The 7,167-nt window shown below is 39.1% G+C and overlaps 1 pseudogene; it reads left to right on the forward strand.

Annotated features, from left to right (window-relative positions):
* Window positions 1-667: 667 nt before the first annotated feature.
* Window positions 668-2,075, forward strand: LOC127213719 (adenosylhomocysteinase-like; annotated as a pseudogene).
* Window positions 2,076-7,167: the final 5,092 nt, after the last annotated feature.

Below are 7,167 nucleotides of genomic sequence, written 5' to 3' on the forward strand. Positions count from 1 at the left end.
GTGGGGGCAGTTCTTTGCCTAAGATGCTATTAGCCGAAGTGAGGATGGCATGCAGAAAAACAGTGTCCAACATATTTTTGGGTAAGTGCATGGTACTGTCAGGAGCAATAGTGTCTCGTGGCAAGAGTTTTAATATTAAAACATTTAAATGCCATGTTTTCCAGGTCTATGAAATGTTTGAAGGTTAAGCATCTATGTTTGACTAATCTCATGGGTATAGGAAACATGGGTGAAGATAAACTGTAATATGCAGGAATTTATCTAAAAAACTGAAACTTCCCTGAGTAACAGGGACAAAGACTTACGCAATATATATATATATATATATATATATATATATATCCCTAAAACAGAGGTAGAGTAGAAATATCTAGACCAGAGGTAGAACTAAAAAGTTAATCATGATAAAAATATCTCATATTATATCAATATACAAAATATCTTGACCATAAGTAAAATTATACATAAAGGTAAGGATAATGTGCATAAAACATCATAAATGGAAGGATGTTACACAATATGATAAAATAGAATATACAATTTCTAGGGAAGAGAATATAAATTTAATTTTATATAGGTTACCACATATAAGAATCTATAACGCTCTGCCCCGTGCTATCCGGCCCCCTTCACTGAGTTCATCATTCCTAATGGAAGCGCCACCAGCATGTCAGATAAATTGTCTTACAAAGTTGCGGACATTGGACTGGCTGTATGGGGACGAAAGGCCCTGGACATAGCTGAGAATGAGATGCCAGGTTTGATAAACATGCGGGAGATGTACTCGGCATCCAAGCCCCTGAAGGGTGCTCGCATTGCTGGCTGCCTGTACATGACTGTGGAGACAGCTGTCCTCATTGAGACTCTGATGACCCTGGGTGCGGAGGTACAGTGGTCCAGCTGCAACATCTTCTCTACTCAGGACCACGCAGCGGCTGCCATTGCCAAGCCTGGCATTCCAGTGTATGCCTGGAAGGGCGAGACAGACGAAGAGTACCTGTGGTGCATTGAGCAGACCCTGCACTTCAAAGGTGGACCCCTCAACATGATCCTGGACGATGGTGGTGATTTAACTAACCTCATCCACACCAAATACCCACAGCTTCTGTCAGGCATCTGAGGCATCTCTGAGTAGATCACGACTGGGGTCCACAACCTCTACAAGATTATGGCCAATGGGATACTCAAGGTGCCTGCCATCAATGTCAACGATTCTGTCACCAAGATAATCTCTATGGCTGCTGGGAGTCCCTCATAGCATCAAACGGGCCACAGATGTAATGATTGCGGGCAAGGTGGCGGTGGTAGCAGGCTATGGCGACGTGGGCAAGGCCTATGCCCAGGCCCTGAGGGGTTTTGGGGCCCGAGTCATCATCACCGAGATTGACCCCATTAATGCACTGCAAGATGCCATGGAGGGCTATGAGGTGACCACCATGGACGAAGCCTGTAAGGAGGGCAACATCTTTGTCACCACCACAGGCTGTGTTTGATATCATCCTTGGCCGGCACTTTGACCAGATGAAAGACGATGCCATTGTGTGTAACATTGGACACTTCGATGTGGAGATTGATGTGAAGTGGCTCAATGAGAACGCTGTGGAGAAGGTGAACATCAAGCCCCAGGTGGACCGCTATTGGCTGAAGAATGGGCGCCGCATCATCCTGCTGGCTGAAGGCCGGCGGCTGGTCAACCTGGGTTGTGCCATGGGCCATTCCAGCTTCGTGATGAGCAATTCCTTCACAAACCAGGTGATAGCACAGATTGAGCTGTGGACCCACCCAGATAAATACCCCGTTGGGGTTCACTTCTTGCCTAAGAAGCTGGATGAGGCAGTGGCTGAAGCACACCTGGGCAAGCTGAATGTGAAGCTGACCAAGCTGACTGAGAAGCAGGCCCAGTGAATGCCCATTGATGGCCCCTTCAAGCCTGATCACTACCGCTACTGAGAGACAGGACTGCCCTTCACCTTCCAGCTGCCATCCTTGTTCCAGGCCCTACCTCTCTTCCCAAGAGCACATGTCACCAACTTTGCAGTTGCTTCGCCAGTGTTCATCCTGCTGGGGCTGGTTACTCTGTCCTTGATCTCTCTTGTGTCCTTCATACTGTTCTAGGTGAGGGGAACTGAGAGTCTCCAGTCAAGAGAGAGGTACCTGGGAGCCCTCCACAGGGGACATGAGCTCTGGAGTCTTTGAATTCCTGAGGCTGGATGTGGCTAGTGGCGGTCACAGGCCCATGCACCTTACCATCCAGACCCTCACTTGGTGCTTTCCCAAGAAGAAACTACCATAGGGCAGGAGCCAGTGGACTTGGAAGGGCCTTCCTCAGAGCTTATTTACCATTGGATCATCTTTTAAATCTCAGAATACTAAGGTTGGCACTTTTGGTTCTTATTTCAGAGGGTTAGAATAGATTAAGAGATAACCAAAAAAGGACAAGTGACAGCTAGAGATTAAAAGGGAACAGAAAAAACAAATAGGCTAAGGTCTGTCACTCCTTTGTAATCGATGGTTCCTATCACAAGCCTGAGTCACAAAAAGATTAATTTGGTTTATAGTGTCTAGAATGTTAAAAAAGGAAAGTGGATTAAATAAAATTTCTGGTGCCTAAAAAAAAAAAAAAGAATCTATAACAATGTAAGCTGTATAATACTAATATCCCACTATTACTAAAATAATTCACAAGAAGATAGGCTAACCTATATCCCATTTAAACCATACCCTATCCCTGTCGAGAAGAGATACCCAAGTCTAAGCATCACCTTCCATACCCAACCCTAAATAACTAAAACCAACTTTAAAAAGATGAATATTATCCCTAAATGCCAAGAGTAGGGAAAGGGGGGTGTCTTTGTCTTAAGATTACTTCTTGCTGAAATGGTACGATGATTGCTCCATGGGATCCTGTAGGAAGAATATTTTTAGCAACCAAATTTGTCAATAAGACTGGATGTGACATACGTAGCTAGTCTCTGTGTGGCAAGAAATTCTTGACTGAAGTTCTATCTGAAACTCTGGCCAGGATGTAATAAGAAGGTGCACCATTACAGCTATCTAGTTAGGAATTATTTTGAGCAAAACAGTCTCACACCAGTTTTAGGGTGATATTTGTAGTCCATTTGTGTCAAGTGGAAATGATTTTATTTCCTGGAAATTACAAAGATTGCTGTTAGGAATTGTTACTATTCCTTTGGAAAACAAACATCAATATCACATAAAATTTTCAAGTTTTAAGGTATGCATATAGGGAAAGGCAACAATAAGCATTAACATGTATAAGAAAATTAGAATTTCAGAGAAAAAAATTGTGTATAAACAAGTAAGTCCCCAGATTTTGTTTTCTTCTGCCTTATGCCAATTGGCTTCTTGGTATAAAGTAGAAACCGTGAATATAATCTTAACAACAAGCTTGAATTTAGAGAAGGAAAGCCAAATCCAACTCCAAAGCTAGCATTGGTTTACATGAATTGGGACTAGAGGAATACTAAATAGTAAAGAGAAATAGATTTCTGTATAGAAATAGTTTACTAGAATTAAATATTTTTATCATCATTCAGATTCCTCTTCATTAAGTGATTCTTTCTGGAGAGCTATCTTCTCTTCTGTAGGTAGCTACATGTTCAGTGTCTTTTGGCTGTTTGAAGATGTGTTCTCTGTTTTCCTGTAAGTACAAGAACAGAACACTTCCCCTACCTTTGAGAGGTCTCCACACATCTCATGGGAGCCAATTTGTTGGATAACTAGTCATTTCTTTACATTAAGATGTTTCCCTTGTTCATCTTGAATCTTGATCAACTTAGATGGTATTCATAGCTTTTATTCTCCCATAGATACAAATGTAAAATGCCTACCCCAACTTAACATATATCCTGGTTTCCATATTATCCAGTGTCTTTCTGCAGCTGGTTTTTCCTTTTTCTTTAGCATTAAGAAAATTGATTGTTAGTAAAGCATTATATAACCTGTGTTTGGGTGTCGTGGTTCCTCCTGCCTGTTTTTGGAGCATTTCCTTTAAAGTATGATCAGATCTCTCAAGTACTGCTTGTCTTATAGGATTGGGTGATATAGCAGTTATGTGCTTTATGTTATAATACTCAAAAATTTTCAATTTGTTGGATATATATGATGGAGCATTGCCAGTTTTTATTTGTGCAGGTATGCCCATAATGGCCATTACATCTAATAGGTGTGTGATAACAGAATCAGCCTTTTCAGAGCTCAGAGCAGGGGCCAATTGAAACCCTGAAATTATATCTGTAGTGTGGTGCACATATTTTAATTTTACAAATGCTGCAAAATGAAACACATCCATTTGCCATATTTCATTTCTATTTATACCTTTAGGGTTACTGCCTGGTGGTAAAGGAGTTTGAAGAGTTTGGTTATAGAATGAGCAAGAAGGACATTTCCTTACTATTTCCTTAGTTTGTTGCTAAGTGATAGAAAAATCCTTTTTTTTAAACCTTTGCTGTTCACGTGGTGCTTCTGTGAAACTCTGAAGCTTCTAGCACACTCCCTCTTAGTATCTGATCAATTTCATCATTGCCTTATGCTAGAGGGCCTGGCAGACCCATATGGGACCGGATCTGATGTGTATATATATATATATATATATATATATATATATATATATATGATTAATATATATATAGGATTAATATATATAGGATTAATATATATAATATATATATTATATATATATGGATTAATCCTATTTCTGATAGTATCTTGTAACTGGATAAATAGTGAAGTTAATTCTGTATTGTCAGGAATAAATTCTGCAGTCCCAATGTGTAAAACAACTCTCTCTACATATTGAGAGTCAGTAAATATATTGAGGGTTTCTGTAAAATCCATAAATACCATGAGAATGGTATACAATTCTGCCTTTTGTACAGAATAGTAAGGGCTTTGAACTGCTTTAATTATTTTTCCTGATTTATATTCTGCCTTACCAAATTTGTTTGCATCAATGTAGAATGTAAGAACTCCAGAGATAGGTGTTTTTCTTACAATGCCTGGAAGGATCAAAATTGTTTTCTTTTTTAATATGTTTCTTTCACTTTTGGAATAATTGTTGCTAATCATTACCAAAAAATTACTGCATGCTCTCTGCCAATATCCATTATCTTTCCATAAGAAAGAAATATCCTCATTAGTTAAAGGTACTATAATCTGCTGGGTCCCTTCCTGTTAGTTAATGAAGTTTGATTTACCTTTTAGAATCAAGGCAGAGATAATTTCTATATATGTTTTTAGTTTTTTATTCTTTTTATGAGGTAGAAATATCCATTCTAATATGATATCTTCCCTCTGCATCAAAATCCCTGAACAATATTCTCTAGATTGTAATATAACCAGAATAAAGTCTAGTTTTGGATCCACATGGTCCACAAGTGCTTCTAGTATCCTCTTTTCTACCCATTCTAATGCCTTTTTAGCTTCAAGTAATAGTATTCATGGACTATTCAAGTCCTTGTCCTCTTTTAGGGCCATTGTCAAGTTGTTCAAATAATGCCCTTCTACTCCATTGTTTGCAGTTGAGAAATCTCTCCTAGTAATTTCTGAAGATCATTAAGAGTTTCTCCTGATCTGTACTTTTTGTGGTCTAATAATCTGTAGACCTATTTTATATCCTAAGTAGTTGATTGATGAGAGATGTCGTTCTGTAAATATGTTTCTCATACTGGTTAATGAATAAAGCACTGTTGGCCAATAGGAAAGCAAGATAGGCAGGACTAGGAGACAAGGAGGATTTGAGGAGGTAATAAGGAGGAATCAGCATGTAGGGACTGGAGAATAGAGGTCCAGGCCCACTCTCCGGTAATATGAGACCATGTGTTAATACTTAGATTAATAGAAATAGGTTAATACTTAAGAAAGAGCTAGCCGATATGAAACAAGTAACTGACAACAGAATTATATCTAATATAGGGTCTCTGTATGTTATTTGGGGCAGGCATGGCTGTGGGCCCAGGACAATGGGGGGGAACCTACTCATAACAGTTGATAGAATCTACTTTTTTGTATTTTTTCAGGTGCAATTTGTAATCCCCAGGGAGGTAAAACTTCCTTTACTTTCTTAAACATTTTTTCTAATGTTTCTACTTTAGAATCAGCTAACAATATATCATCCATGTAATGGTAAATTATGGATTGAGGACACTGTTTACAAATTATTTCCAACAGTTTTTACACAAAATATTGGCATAGGGGTGGGGCTATTTAGCATTCCCTTTGGCAAAACCTTCCATTTATATGTCTTTACTGGTTGAGAATTATTGTAATTAGGTACCAAGAAGGCAAATTTCTCCTTATCTTGTTCTTGTAAAGGTATAGTGAAGAAACAATCCTTTAGGTATCAAAGAAGGCAAGGGCATTCCAGACTGTAGATAGTCCATTGGCTGGATAACTTCATTGATGGCTTTCAGGTCTGTCATTCTCCATTTACCAGATGTTTTTTTTGATAACAAATACAGGAGAGTTCCAAGGGCTGATAGATTCTTCAATATGTTCAGCATTTAGCTGTTCCTGAACCAGGTTTTCTAAAGCTTCTAACTTCTCATAGGTTATAGGCCATTGGCCTTCCCAGACAGGTTCATCTGTTAGCCATTTTAAGGGTAGGACTTTTGGTTCCTCTGTTTGTTTGGCACTTGTATTCTGTTTTTGTACAGCCTGGATAATTTGTGTCTGTCTTGCATAGTATTTTATCATATTTTTCCTCAATCATGAGGTCATTTATGGTTCATACCTAATACTGGAGGAATGTTAATTTGTGTATTCCATTGCTGTAATAGATCATAACCCCATAAATTTATTGCTCTATCAGCCACATATGGTATCAACCTTCCTCTCTGTCCTTTTGGTAATACACATTCAATCCATCTCATACTCTGTTTTACATGAGACAGGTTCCAATCCCTAAGAAGTGAATATTTACCTCTTGCAGGGGCCATCTTCAAGGCGAAGATTTATTAGTTATGATGGTTGTGTCAGCCCCCATGTCAACAATGTCTGTTATTCATCTTAATTCTTTTTTTCTTTCCCAGTTCCTTTAACCTCCCCTGCTTCCTTGTCCCACTCCTAACCTCCGTCCCATCCCCTATCTGCTCCCCAAGGAGGGTGAGGCCTTCCATGGGGGAATCTTCAAAGTCTGTCATATCATTT

Source organism: Phodopus roborovskii, unplaced genomic scaffold (assembly GCF_943737965.1).
Source record: "Phodopus roborovskii unplaced genomic scaffold, PHOROB, whole genome shotgun sequence".
Taxonomy (NCBI): domain Eukaryota; kingdom Metazoa; phylum Chordata; class Mammalia; order Rodentia; family Cricetidae; genus Phodopus; species Phodopus roborovskii.